Raw genomic sequence first — 15467 nt, forward strand, 5'->3', positions numbered from 1 at the left:
CAGTTCCTCAGGTGGTTTTCAATAAGACTTAAACTTTCTGATATCCTTCCTCACTCTCAAGCCCAAGCAGCAGTGGAAACATTTAAAGATTTCCTTCTGCAACATGATTTTTCCAAAGATTCAGTTTCCTTTTAAATCCAAGAATCTTGTCACTTAAAGTCAAAACATTTTCTCCAGGGCCTTGCAGAGATTTGTTCAACTGGTCCATATCATGAAAAATGTCTGTTAGGTAGGCTAGTTTCTGCTGCCATTCTTCAACTTCAAAGCACTCAGCAAAATCTGGCCCACTATTTTCTTGAAAGTACTCCTGAAATTCACCTTTCAGCTCAAAAACCCTGTTGAGATCTCTTTCTCTGCTAAGCCACCGGATTTCTGTACGTAACAGGAGACTGGTGTGCTCTTTGTCCAGGTTTTCAGAGTTTTTTTTAAACCATTCTGAAGTGAACTGGTATAAAGCTACTAAATAATTTGCTTCCTGAGTGTTCTTACTGACTGTGACTTTATTTTTAAAAGCTTTAATCTGTTTGTTTTGAGATTTCAATAATCATTTAAAATAATCAGCACTTACGTGTCATACGGCTGTATTTTAGTTAAGTGCTTTTTCAATTTTGCTGCAGCTATTAGTACATTCGCAAGTTGTTTGCCACAGACTAGGCACAATGGAGTACGACAACTTGAATCACCAGACAATGTAGAACACATTGATAAGTAGCTTTCATTGTAAAGATGGGCTTGTTTTGTACATTGTTGTTTTGCAATACAGCACTCACCATCAGCCTACTATACTCCCCTCCTTGCAATACAGCACTCACCAATTATCAACAGCCTTCCCTATCTCACGGCAAAAACTGAAAATACTCAAAAGACTCAACCAAATAAACAGTCTTTCTGCCCACTGCCATACTGGGCCAAGACTGCTGATGGGGCTGCTTGGTCACTGCCCACCACTGCAAGAGCTAGCATCACACATTGTGCAAAGTTCAAAAAACTGTTTTTTTTTAAAATCACAATCTCTCACTGAACCCCCAGTGACCTCTCGCAGAACCCCAGCAGAGAAACCCTGTTCTAAACTCTAGAGTTTGTTGTCCATGAAAATCCCAGGAGATCAGCAATTTCTGAATAACTCAAACTACACTGTCTATAACCAACAATCATCCATTCCACAGTCAAAGTCACTTAGATAACATTTCTTCCCCATTCTGATATTTGGTCTGAGCAACACCTGAACCTCTTGACCATGTCTGCATTCTTCTATCTATTAGATTATGAGGACGCTCAGTCCTTGTTTATTGTCATTTAGAAACGCATGCATTAAAAAATGATACAATGTTCCTCCAGTATGATATCACAGAAACACAGAACAGACCAAGACTAAAACTGACAAAAACCACATAATTATAACATATAGTTACAACAGTGCAAAGCAATACCGTAATTTGATAAGAGCAGACCATGGGCATAGTAAAAAAAAAAGTCTCAAAGTCTCAATAGCCCCAACATCTCACACAGACGGTAGAAGGGAGAAACTCTCCCTGCCATGAGCCTCCAGCACCACAAACTTGCCAATGCAGCATCCTGGAAGCACCTGACCATGGCCGACTCTGAGTCCATCCAAAAACTTCAAGCCTCCGACCAGCTCTCCGACACCGAGCACCATCTCTGCCGAGCACTTCGACCCCGTCCCAGCTGCCGAGCAACAAGCAAAGCCAAGGATTTGGGCATTCCCCTCTGGAGATTTCAGATCACACAGTAGCAGCGGCAGTGAAACAGACATTTCAGAAGTTTCACCAGATGTTCCTCCGTGCTCTCACGTCTGCCTCCATCAAATCAGAATTGTGCACGGCACCCTACTTGAGAAATAATAGATATTCATCACTGGAGTGGCCGCATGCACTGCATCATGCCGCCATCTTCTCCTCTCCTACAAGGGACGATGGTCCTGGCCCAAAACGTCAACTGTACCTCTTCCTATAGATGCTGCCAGGCCTGCTGCGTTCACCAGCATTTTTTGTGTGTGTTGCTTGAATTTCCAGCATCAGCAGATTTCCTCGTGTATGTAATTTATTTAGTTTGAGTACACAATAGATGCAGACTACATGCAAAAGCATTCATTACTTTTGCAAAATAAAAGGGAGCTTGACCCAACAGCAGAAAATGACCTGCTCTAAGTAACCTAATCTTGAACGCAAACCTAATCTTATCTAAAGGACAACTTTATAGCAATATGTAGCACAGGAAGTTATCCAGAGCTACTGAACTTCAAAATGCAACTGTGTGGAAGCTCAATGTCAACTTCACTGTTGGCACATGGTCTGCTACATAAATATAATTCACTGAAAGTGGCAATACAAGCAGACAGGATGCTGAAAGTGGTGTATGACAGCAGTCCCCAACCACTGGGCCGCAAAGCATGTGCTACCAGGCCATGAGGAAAAGATATGAGTCAGCTGCACCTTTCCCTCATTCCCTGTCACGCACTGTTGAACTTGAACATAGGGTTGCCAACTGTCCCGTATTTGCCGGGACATCCCATATATTGAGCTAAATTGGTTTGTCCCATATGGGACTGCCCTTCTCCCGTATTTCCCCTGCTAAAGTAGAGCGTTCCTATGAAACCTTTCGTGCCGAAATGGCATAAAGCAAAGAAGCAATTACCATTCATTTATATGGGAAAAATTTTTAAGCATTCCCAGACCCAAAAAACCTAACAAATCATGCCAAATAACACATAAAACCAAAAATAAATAACCTTAACATGTAGCAAAAAAAGGAATGATATGATAAATACACACCCTATATAAAGTAGAAATAATGTATGTACAGTGTAGTTGGGAAGATGAAGGCAAAACTGATTTGTGGGGGGAAAAAAATTGGCACGTACGCACATGCGCACGTAGATGCCCACGCAAGGCTTCATGGTCATTGTAGTCTTTCCTGGGGTAAACTGTCCCGGGATTTGACTGCTACTTTTGTCCCTTATTTGGGAGTGAAAAAGTTGGTGACCCTAACTGTAAAAGACATGTTGAGGTGAGTTTAACGCTACTTGAACACCACCGCCCCCTCCCCCTCCCCCCCCCCCCCCCGGGTCGGCTGATCCGCAAGAGTATTGCCAATATTAGACCAGTCCGCGGTGCAAAAAAGGTTGGGGACCCCTGGGCGTATGACACACTTCCCCTCATTAGATGAGGTATTGAGTGAGCTATAAATAATAGTGGTGGGTAGAAGTTATGGCAAATTTGGGGAACTTGAGTTTATTCTATGGCATTGGTGGGGGAATTTCAAGGTTTTGTTCTCTCCTCTGAATTGTTTTGATAGGCATTATCAATTTTGATAGAAATACTCAATGCCCAACCTCCAAAAGGACAACGACCTAGTGATTTGGAGGCTTCAATGCCTCAATGACCCAGAGAGCTATATTGGCCACAATCAGGACTTTATGCTTTAGCTCTTGGTAGGGTCACCCATGCCAAACAGGTCAAAGGGTAGAGGTCTAACAGAGTGGTCCACCGATCCTCCAGGTTTGGGGGTTCAGCTGAGGACTAACAACCCTGACTGGTAAAACAAAATGTTACAGAAACAGCAATTAAAAATCCTACATCTGAGTGCAATGGTATTCCTGAGTCTCTACCCTGCACTTTCATGACTAACAGTACTGAAAACTGACAGGAAGCTACTGATATGATGAAGGAAGCCATGAACACTGCCAGAGATGGAGGACCTTCATTGCTGTCCTAAACACCAGTGGCATAACGGGCAAAAGAGAAAACAACCAATGTCCAAATTTTCTCCTCGGCAGTTTTTTGCTTCAAGTACCAAGTAAAGATTAACAAAAGACGCAATAGGGCATAGATCAGCTGGAAAGTTAGATAGAATGGTGGCACATGAAATTTAGTCTAAACAAAGTCAAACTTTGAAAGGACTTGTAGAGTAAAAGACAATAATCTTAGAAGCATTGATATACAAAGGAGCCTAAAGTTGTAAGTACATTGCTCATTGAAAGTGGCAACACCATAAAATAAAAAAATTATAAGGGGCATAGATCAATAAATAATTGAAGTATTTTTCCCACACAGAAGAATCGAGACTACAGGGAACAGATTCAAGGTGAGAGGAGATAAATTTAAAATAATCCTGAGGTGATCTGTAGAAAGAGATTAATACTTCTGATCAATGACCCAGACCTAATGAATGGTCAATGAGTTGAAACAGTAACTCTTTAGTTTCCAAAAAAACTAAAACTGTTTTATTCCAAAAGTACTGGTGTAAAACATACGAGGATAAAATAATTTTGCATGCTTGATCTTTTTCCTGCTATAAATGGATCATGCACAAAGACTCACTCTCACTCTGCTTTGGGGTAAAGAAAGCATCACTGGATTGGTAATGTTTTGGAGAAGGAAGGAGGTGCAAAATGAATGGGAAAATTTAAGCAATACATTGATTTTATTAACAGTATTTTTTTTTAAAAGTCTTCCTCTTAGATCGCAGTAGTTTCAATGGTGATTTGATGCAACTGAAGACTTATTAGGATGCTTCAGACAGCAATTAAAAATCAATCACCTTAGCAACATGCAACTTCTTCTAAACACAACAGCATTTTTTGAGGAAGAAACTGAATGCAAAATTTAAGTTTAGAAAATGGAGAAGTTAAAGCCCCACCCACCTTGAAAGAGTAAGCTAATCAACAGGAAGAACAGAACCAGATAGACTGGAAATACCCAGCAAATTAGGCCACATTCAATGGAGAATTAAGAGTTACTAAGTGCTCAGTGGGGAAGGACAACAGTCCTTCTGCTACTAAAGGAGGGAGGGGCCAGGTTGAGTGAGGAAGCCCCTCAATTATTGTAGTACGTCAGGGAGCCGTGAGTGGCAGCAGTGCTATTGATTTGTAGGAATGTAACAGAACAGTACTGAAAGCATTGACTGTGAATGTAAAGAATGAAAAGGCATTGCACCCAGTTAATTCAGGTATATTTTTAAACTATAAAATCTATTTTGATTTTTTTTTTAAAGTTAACAATTTAGGTCAATGACCTTCATATGAACCGCACTGGTGTTGCTTCCTGTAATCCTACAGACCTCAAATTTCATTACCTTTGCTGCCTAATTCTTGGTTGGTTTCACCTTCATATAATCAGTCACTAAATTTCCTCTCAGGATCTCTGTCTCTATCTCAGAAAATTGCTAACTACCAACATCCATTACTAACTTAACAACTCAACCACCACCTCAATTACACTTTGTCATATGCTGTCTCCTGCAAGGACTCTATTCCATTCTCCCAGTTCCTCCTCCTCCCCCCATAGTTGCACCATTCTGTACTGGTTCTCTGGACTATCTTCTTTCTTCCTGAACTGTGACTTCCGTCGTTTATTGTTAACAAATACTTTGGAATGCATCTCACTCATTTTCTATATCCAGAGGAGAAGTCTAGAGCTCCCCTGGACCTCCTGTTCCAGTCTCTGAACTTTCCACAATGTTTGCCTCCTTCAGTAAGTGACAACCACTAGACACATCCTCTTCTCTCCTTCCCTTTCAGCATTTTGTGCTGCTCCTGGTCCATTCTTCCATTCCTAGTATCTATCCCTTTCTTATGACACTTTCCCCTGCAACAACAGACAACGCGACACTTGCCCTTTCAGCTCTTCACTTCCCACCATTCAGGGCCACATTTAGTCTTTCCAGGTAAGGGAGCAATTTACTTGAGCTTCTTCCCATCTAGTACACCACGTGCAGTGTTCACAATGTGGTCTTCTCTATGTTGGGATAACCTACACCTGGAAGTGAAGGACACCACCCAGTTTGACTTGCTAGGCACATCTACTGCCTCTGCATTTTGCAACTCCTATATACTTTTGTCTATGTTCTCATTCTCTACCAGCTCTCATTCACTCATTGGCCAGGTAACCTTGAATATAGTTTATCCCCATGGTCACCCCAATCTTACCCTATCACTGGCATTCCCTGTCCCGCTCTACCTGCTGCTTAATGAGCTTTTCTCCACCCCTCTCCTTCCCAGTTTTAATGAAGGCCTTCAATCTGAAACATTAATTGTTTCTCTTTTCACATATGTGGACCTACTGGGCAATTTTTAATTCTATTTTAGACTTCCAGCATCTGTAGACTTTTCAATTTTCAAAATATTATTCAATCAGAGATTTATTTTGAAGATAATGAAATGGCTGTATCTACATTGTTGAGTAGGTATCCTAGCATGCCACTAAAAATGTTCTATACCTAACCTGCCAATATCCTAAATTTGGCTTTGATATTGGAAAACAGAAACAATTTCCACCGGCAATTATCATACCTCACAAAAAGCACTACAATCAATACAGAACTGAACTCTTCCTTCAGTTAGTCCTGACGAAGGATCTCGGCCTGAAACGTCGACTGTACCTCTTCCTAGAGATGCTGCCTGGTCTGCTGCGTTCACCAGCAACTTTGATGTGTGTTGCTTGAATTTCCAGCATCTGCAGAATTCCTGTTGTTTGCGACATAAATTTCCAAGGCACCTTCCCTTAACAAAAGGTATTCTCTTTTGGCAAATCCAAGAAAATATTTTTCAAACCAACAGCATGGATCCTTTAGAAGTCTAAAACTTCCCATGCTCAGCGTAATCAGTTAAAATTCCCCAGGACATAATGACTGAATCAAGAATATAAAGAATGTGAAAGATTCAGTTGCTGATTCTCTCTGAACACTACAAAGAAGCTTACAAAGTACAAGTACTTTAGAGCATTTCAGTAAAAAACCCTTTATTAAACCCTTTATCCAACTGATGAAGTCACATCACAATTGCACTTTATACAGCATCTTCCAAGATTTTATTGCTGCTTTTTTTTTAAAAAGGTATCTTTTACTAAACTACATTAATATACACATTAAACTTTTAGCCTAGCTTTGAGATAATAACTCCTAATACACTAGATTGGCACATGTTCTCTATCAATGGTGTGTACTGACACTCAAAAGATGAATAATTAACTTCTGAGTTGTCATTACTTACTTTGATCAATAAATCATTTATAATTAAAACCAGTGTCTTATATTTCGAGTATTTACAACTGTTCTTTACTTTTCCAACAATGCAAGGGCAGAAGAATACATCTGTCTTGCTTAATTAGGTCACAAATAAATCTAAGTTTAATTGTCATTCAACCATACACATAAATACAGCCAAATGAAACAGTGTTCTTCTGGGGTCAAGGTGCAAAACACAGCACATGTCATTACAAAGTAGAATATACAGAGACAAAAAATAATAATGAAATAGCCCAGGTTATGGCCTGTAGATGAATGGTGCATTGATGGTATCTTGGAGCCATGTTTCTACAAGAACAAGCCCACAGCAGTTACTTATCTCACACAAAGTGCAGCCACAGACAAATGTAATCTAGCTCGTCTTCCACCAAGCAAACATTAGAGGGCAGCACCAATGAGAAGGGCAAGCCCCCAGCAGCAGACAACCAGCTCCGGCGTCTCCTGCCCTGGTGGCTGCAACAGGCAACCGAGACACCAAGTTAGTTATATTCAGAAAAGAAAGCAGATACTGAAGAGTTCCTCATCCAATGGATGTTTGTCTAAAATAACTATGAATGAATACACTACCACACACAAGAGCATGCAATCTCTTAAATCAGTTATTTTATGTAAGTTACTCCTTTTGAGTAATACTTCTATCTAAAATCAATATAATAGCCTACAATAAAAATATATTGCTTAATGGTTTGCAGTTTACTTCTGTTGTCTGCCTATTGAGACCAAATATTTTTGGTCATTCTCATTTGTCTGTGTAAATTCCTCACAAACTTCGCTCTTCTTTAAATAATCTATCATCTCCTAAAAAAAACACTTGCTCGCCACTGTTTACAACAAACAACAATATTTGGGAGAAAAAAAATACATCAGCAGAGAAGACAACACTCAGTTAAGGCAAAATGTGCAAACATGATTTTAAAGGCAAAGAACTTCACTGGAAAAGATAGAGTCTCCTTAGTACATCAGGCATTTTCCAAATAAAGAATACATGTGCTAGGATCAGACGAATTTCTGAGTGAATTTGACAATAGTAGACAAGAAGGCTGTACACATCTTCATACTTGTTGCAACACCAACATACAAATTCTAGGTTTGTTTAGCAGCATTCCTGGAATTCACGGCCAGTTCAATAACAATGCAAAACAGAGACGACTCCAACAAGAAAATTACAGGAGTGGCACATACAAAAATGTAGTATTCTAATCCCTTTCATGACTAAAATAGTTTTCAAATAGAGCGACAAAAGCAAAATCAATCTTGTACCATATTCATGCTTGAGGACACTTCTGTGTCAGCATTAAGAACTTAAGAGTTTCTTCAATTATGAAGCAGGAGGTAAAGGCATAGCTTCATCATACATACTGCACCAATCAGCTCTAATCTAGGTATATTAAGAAAGGGCCCATAGACTGCTCACCACCACAAGCAAACGAAATTGAGAGGAAAGCGGCAAAGAATCTTGAGAAAAAAAGTGATACATGTTCAAATTTAGGGAGGAACTCCACAGGATTATCCATTTGAGTACTTGTTAACTATTTAAAGTTAACCTATAAAGCACATTGTACAAGTATAGCAATAAAGTCACTGATCACTTGCTCACATATCCTAATTTGAAATATACTCACATAAGAGTGATTAATTAGGGAATTCAGTAAATAAATATAAATTCTTAGGAATGAATGATAGGTTAAGTGGGCAACCCTTGCTGATACCATGATTGAAACTGAAGAATATATAGCATTTCAGCTGAATATTATGTAACAAATTTTAAAATGTGTTCTTTAAAAACAAAATAAAGAGATTAAAATTTCTTAATTCATCCATGGGCAGAGAAAACAAATTGGGCAACAATTTTAAAAATATACATTCCATCTTAATATATAAAAAATAACCAACTGTATCATCTCAGTCTTTTCATTGGTCAAGAGCAAAATACATGTACTGCTCAATTTATAAGAATTGAGTTTCTGTAAAACACTTGGTTAGGCAAAATGCATTATGAATACTTTGCATGCAACATATTCCTTTGGGCAGATAGTAGGATCTTATTCATTGTAGCAAAAATCGCAAAATCAAGGATAGAGTTGATGGTGTCATCACAAAAATTTATTAATAAAATGTTTGTAAGTTAAGGTACATCAGAAAGCTGCTCAGTATCTGTGGCATCCTATTTGAACCAAATACAAGTTTCAGACGACATATCCACTCCATTACACATCCAATTCCATAACATTGCACAACTCAATTTCTGCCTCACTACTGCTGCCAAAGCTGAAATTCACTCTCCTGGCTAACTTCCATAAAGTTAGTCATCAGCTGCCCACATTTTAACATGCAACAAGTTCAAGGAACCTGCGTTCACTGGCCTAACTGGCATTGGTTAAGCAGTGCCGTGATTTTTAAGCAGTTTTCAAATCTCTCCATAGCCTGTGTTCTGAAACTCTACGATCTCAAGATCTGCAACACAGTACATGTGACTACTTATGATAAAATTCTAAACTAGCAGATACTTTAGCCCAGTTCTTCTGACTGGTGCTATAGTTGCTAATTTGTTGAAAGTGAATGAGTTATTAGTGTTAACTTTAGCTAAAATTAATTTTAATGGAAAATTTGGAAGAATGACCCACTTCAGACACTCTTACATTTCTAAGTATTTCATGCTAACTAACTCAGTCATCTTCTGTGGATCAATAGGAAAAACAGAAACAAGACTCTCATCTTCAGTAAGATGTTAGTCAGACGAGAAAAAATGTATGCTAACGGAAAAACCCCAATATTGGTCAGCATAACTTCACTAGGATCTCACAGTACACATTAGTATGACAAGTAAACCAAATTCTATTTTTGCAAAAAATCTTTAATTGATTCATATTTTATCAATCTTTACAGAAAACAAGCATGAATTAAAACCTGTTATGATGTGCATATTTAAATGACAGTTTAAAGTGGAAACAAAACTACCAAAGAAATCGGATTTTCAACTAAATCCAAAGCATCTCCATATTTTGGCATCACATACCAAGAAATCTTGTATGCACAATTGTCCATGTGGGTCTGGTTACACAACAGACATTCCATTAATATGAACTTAACACGAATGAAGGTGCTTATCACTTTACTGAAAACTTGGGCAAACAGCACTAAAGACTGGATCTTCATGTAATGTGTTAACATCGTAAAAGGTCCGAGTAATATTGTATATTTTTTATTTAAATGGTCATTTATTCTGCCTTCACCAATATTAAATACTATTTTTGCAGCTTTCTCCAGAAATCCACTGTTTTTTTTTACTGAAAATCCCCATGTTTGACCCTATCTGACTTATTTTCAATTTCTGCCTTGTGTTTGCCCTACTTCTCCAGGCACTCTCAAATTGCATAATAAATCCCCCTCTTTTTACATAAATACCTCTCTGAAAGCATGATTTTGGGGAAATTCACTGGCAGAAGCATGGGACTTCATAAAAACAATTAGCATTAATATCAGTGCCATGAAAAAAATTAAGATATTTCACAATATTTAGTAATGGTCATCTCCAGAAGTAAACATCTGATCAAATAACAAACAAAAGACTGAAGTCTGTAGTAACTATAATACGTATAACTAACCTTCAGCTTTGGCAACAATTTCATAGTCATATAGTAATACTTTATTGATCCCGGGGGAATTGGTTTTCGTTACAGTTGCACCATAAATAATAAATAGTAATAGAACCATAAATAGTTAAATACTAATAAGTAAATTATGCCAGTAAATTATGAAATAAGTTCAGGACCAGCCTATCGGCTCAGGGTGTCTGACCCTCCAAGGGAGGAGTTGTAAAGTTTGATGGCCACAGGCAGGAATGACTTCCTATGACGCTCTGTGCTGCATCTCGGAGGAATGAGTCTCTGGCTGAATGTACTCCTGTGCCCACCCAGTACATTATGTAGTGGATGGGAGACATTGACCAAGATGGCATGCAACTTGGACAGCATCCTCTTTTCAGACACCACCGTCAGAGAGTCCAGTTCCATCCCCACAACATCACTGGCCTTACGAATGAGTTTGTTGATTCTGTTGGTGTCTGCCACCTTCAGCCTGCTGCCCCAGCACACAACAGCAAACATGATAGCACTGGCCACCACAGACACGTAGAACATCCTCAGCATCGTCCGGCAGATGTTAAAGGACCTCAGTCTCCTCAGGAAATAGAGACGGCTCTGACCCTTCTTGTAGACAGCCTCAGTGTTCTTAGACCAGTCCAGTTTATTGTCAATTCGTATCCCCAGGTATCTGTAATCCTCCACCATGTCCACACTGACCCCCTGGATGGAAACAGGGGTCACCGGTACCTTAGCTCTCCTCAGGTCTACCACCAGCTCCTTAGTCTTTTTCCATATTAAGCTGCAGATAATTCTGCACACACCATGTGACAAAATTTCCTACCGTAGCCCTGTACTCAACCTCATCTCCCTTGCTGACGCATCCAACTATGGCAGAATTTGCAGAGGAGTAGTGAAAAGGACTAATTATTATGCACGAGAGTAAGAGTTAATTTGTTTTGGTGTGGTAACATTATAAATTTACTATAGATAGTCCTGTTAGAAAATCTGAGATTTACTCCAAATTTCTTTCTTAGAAGATTTTTTTTTAAAGCATATGCGGATGAAAAATAAGGAGAGCATTTTCAGGGTGAAACATTTGGGCTTGAGTCACCGAATGTGAAAGCAATGTGAAGCATTGTATTTTGGCTTGCTGTTCAAATCACATATCACAATGGCTCAAACCTTTGCTATGGTTATTCTGGAATTTTTAGTGCTGCTCCCTTCCTCATCAATATACAGCAATGATAATATGTCAAGCAATGAGAAATTCTACAGCCAAAGAATCTTATACATGAGTTATTGATTCATTCTTGCTGCTCCTGGTTTTTATTGACGGGAATTTTGGATCTTTCACACAGGTCACCAAAAATGGATTATATAAAAAGTATACAAAACTGTGCAATATTCTCCTGGTTTGTAAACCTGTCTTAAACTACCATTATTTTCATGACATATGAAAGGCAGTGTATGAGGAAGGAAATTTCAAAAATTCAATATTTTCAGTTTAATGTTAGAAAACATTTGTGACTTGAACAACTGCCACTTTATTCAACTACAGCACAAATGGGCAAATTTAAATTTCTGTTCATTTATAATATTAAGAAAAATTATGGCCCAATTCTGAAATCTGCAAACCTCTTGTGCACTTCAACCCAGTCCATAAAATCAACTTTACAATTGTTCTTCAGCAATTTTCTGTTCATACTGCTATAGCCCTTTTTATTCCACATAGTTTAGTCTTGATGAGAGGCCTGTTATGTGGCATCTTTTCAAATTATATACCCATTACCATGAAAAGCACATCCAACACTTAGAAATGTGCAGGTTTCGATCGCAAGCATAATTCTAGTTCACTTAGGCCCTTTATGAATAAACAATAATTAATTTGCATAAATGATCCTAGGCACTGCCAGCACTCTGATCAGACAAGTATCTTTTGTCCAGTAAAGTAAATAGTAAGTGCGTTTCTTTGTAGAGCAGTACAGCACAGGTACAGGCCATTCAGTTCACTGTGTCTGCACTGAAGATGATACCTATCTACAGTAATCCCATCTGCCTGCATATGTCCATATCCACCTATACCCAGTCTGTTCATTTGCCTGTCTAGACGCCTCTTAAAAATTGCTATCATATCTGCTTCTAACAGCTAACCTGGCAGTATCCATGCAAATACTACTTTTTTTAAAAAAAAGTCTCGTAAATCCTCATTACACCATATCATGACCTATGACTCAAGCCAAATATACTTGTGTGAACATCAGGTGAATTAACTTGCCAATAATTCAGTCTAACAGAAAAAAAGTACAGAGAACACGCAAAGAAATGCAAATACTCATGATAGATACTACTTCTAGAAAAGTGTACAAGAAATCATCAATTGAATACATGGGACATAATCCTTTAATCCACATTTGAAAGGCAATAAATATTTGAATGCTTTTCCTAAAAACAAGGAAATTCTAAAATATTGAGTCCAGTCAGTGAAGTGGAATTAGCCTTGTGGCCAATATAAAAATCCCAGATGGCATAAATTACAAAACAATAAACACAAATAATGATTTACAAATAGTGGAACAGACCAAGAGGCAGACATGTGCATTCTTCTATACAAAGATCAACAATACTACTAAATCTTTTCAAGATGCCAGGAAAAAACTGAGACTTCATGACAAACACCCTGGAATTTTCAGGAAATCTGGCATTTGCCTGCTATGACTATCTCCTCTTCTTCGGAAAATTATCTGACTGTATTATCAGATACTTACCCTTAATTGTATGCACTCATGGCTTCCTCCTTGTTCTTTCATATTCAAAACATCAATTGCTAGGGATAACCAGTCACGCTACAATCTGCAATGTTTTGTCTAGTGGGCTTCTCCAGGCCACATCTTATACCCCAACTTTTAATGGTATAGAAATATATTGGAAGTGCAGTGTCATACAGCTTCCCTAGACTTGTCCAATTTCCTCATCTCACCTAACCATAGATTTCCTCTTGTGCTCTCTATCTAATCCTTCTATTTCCCCTCAACATTACTTCAATGATGCAGACCATATGCTCCCATAATTCCTTTCAAATCACCACTTCTGACCCATGATTGCTGATATTTCCTTCTTCACGATCACCAGTTTCAGCTTGCCCCTCTCACCTTTGTTTTGTGAGGCAAAGTTATAAGTCCATAACTCTTCTTTCAACACCAGCCTTTACTTCCCTCATAATTCACAAATGCACTATCAGCCTTACAAATTGAAGTTCTCTTTTCAAAAGCCTCTGTATCATTACTTCTCATGCTCTCATTGAGAATAATTCCTGGCTGAGCTTTTGGCCATTCACAACAGTGCCCATTACAGGCTCAAAATGTTTTTCGTTTCACCTCTGAAGTACATCAAAAACATAAATAAGGGCAAACGGCACCTTGAGCCAGCTCCAGCATTTCATAAAATAATGGCTAATCTGACTATAACCACAATTATAGTCTCAATTCCCATGTTTATGCAGAATTTATTTCTCTCAAAAATATTCAAAGACAATGTTTCCATCATCCTTTTTATTTGAAGATACAGCACAGTAACAGGCCCCTCCAGCCAACGATCCTGGGCCACCCAATTACACCCATGTGACCAACTAACCTACTAACCCGTACATCTTTTGGAATGCGTGAGGAAACTGAAGCACCCAGAGGAAACCAATGTGATCGTGGGAAGAACTAAAATCTCCTTACAAACGAACTTCTTCACTGAGGGTGGTGAGTGTGAAACGAGCTGCCAGTAAAAGTGGTAGAATGGAGTTTAATTTCAGGATTTGAGAGAAATTTGGTTAAGTGCATGGATGTAAGGAGCACGGAGGTCTTCGGTTCAAATGCAGGTCGATGGGACTAGGCAGAATAAGTTTGGCAGAAACTAGATGGGCCATACTGCTCTATGACTTCATGACAGCAGCAGGAAGCAAATTCCAAAAATGCATGATGCAAAGGAAGAAAAAAGTTTTTATTAAATGGTAGCCCCCTTCATTATTTTTAAACAGTAACTCCTAGTTCTAGATTCTCCTACAACAGATTTTTTTGAAGATTAGGAGAATAGGAAACGAGCCTTGTACAAGAGTAGTGCCAAGCTAAAACTTGACCTTAGTGAATAGCCATGTATTATTGTCCCATTTGCAAAGATATCTCACTTTTTAAAAAAATCAGTCATTGTTATAGATTATTATATGTCTCCTCATGCCTGCATTGCTATTTAATAGAATTCCTCAGTGCCACTTTCCTGTTCTAGCCCCATATTCAATGATTCTCTTAATAATCAAGATTCTATCTGTTTCTGCCTTCATGGAGCTTTTGGGTAGAGTATTTCAAAGTTTTGCTACCTAATAGGTGAGGAAATATCCTCGTTAAATCTAGAATGGCTAATTCCTTATTTTGAAACTACAAGCCTCAATCTAAGCACTGTCGGTGGGGGAACCATTGTGCCTGCATCAATTTATCAAGTCTTACACATAGCTTAATTTTTTTTTACATAAGCTCACCCCTTGTTCTTCCAAACTAAGTAGAGAAGAGCATCAGCTCAATCTCTTTAATCTCTCTTCACAAGAGAGAACACAACCAAAATCTCACCAATCTTTGTGGCACTTCCTTTAACACAAATATATCCCCCAGGTGCAATCTCATAGAGGCATTATATAAGTTTACACTAACACAACCAAACTCATATAACCAAATATTTTTGCCAATGAAAAGCCAACATAGTATTTGCATTCCTAACTGTCTGTTCTACCAAATCATTGTTTCAATCGTTCACAGGCAAGGACACCCAATCTCCTTTAAGCACCAATGAATTTCAATCCTT

General features: G+C 38.5%; 1 protein-coding gene across 1 annotated transcript in view; it reads right to left on the reverse strand.

The window, feature by feature from the left end:
• Window positions 1-15467, reverse strand: part of smurf2 (SMAD specific E3 ubiquitin protein ligase 2) — a 226334-nt gene that overhangs the window by 193800 nt on the left and 17067 nt on the right. The gene's annotated exons all lie outside the window — the stretch shown is intronic.

Source organism: Mobula hypostoma, chromosome 22 (genome assembly GCF_963921235.1).
Source record: "Mobula hypostoma chromosome 22, sMobHyp1.1, whole genome shotgun sequence".
NCBI lineage: Eukaryota > Metazoa > Chordata > Chondrichthyes > Myliobatiformes > Myliobatidae > Mobula > Mobula hypostoma.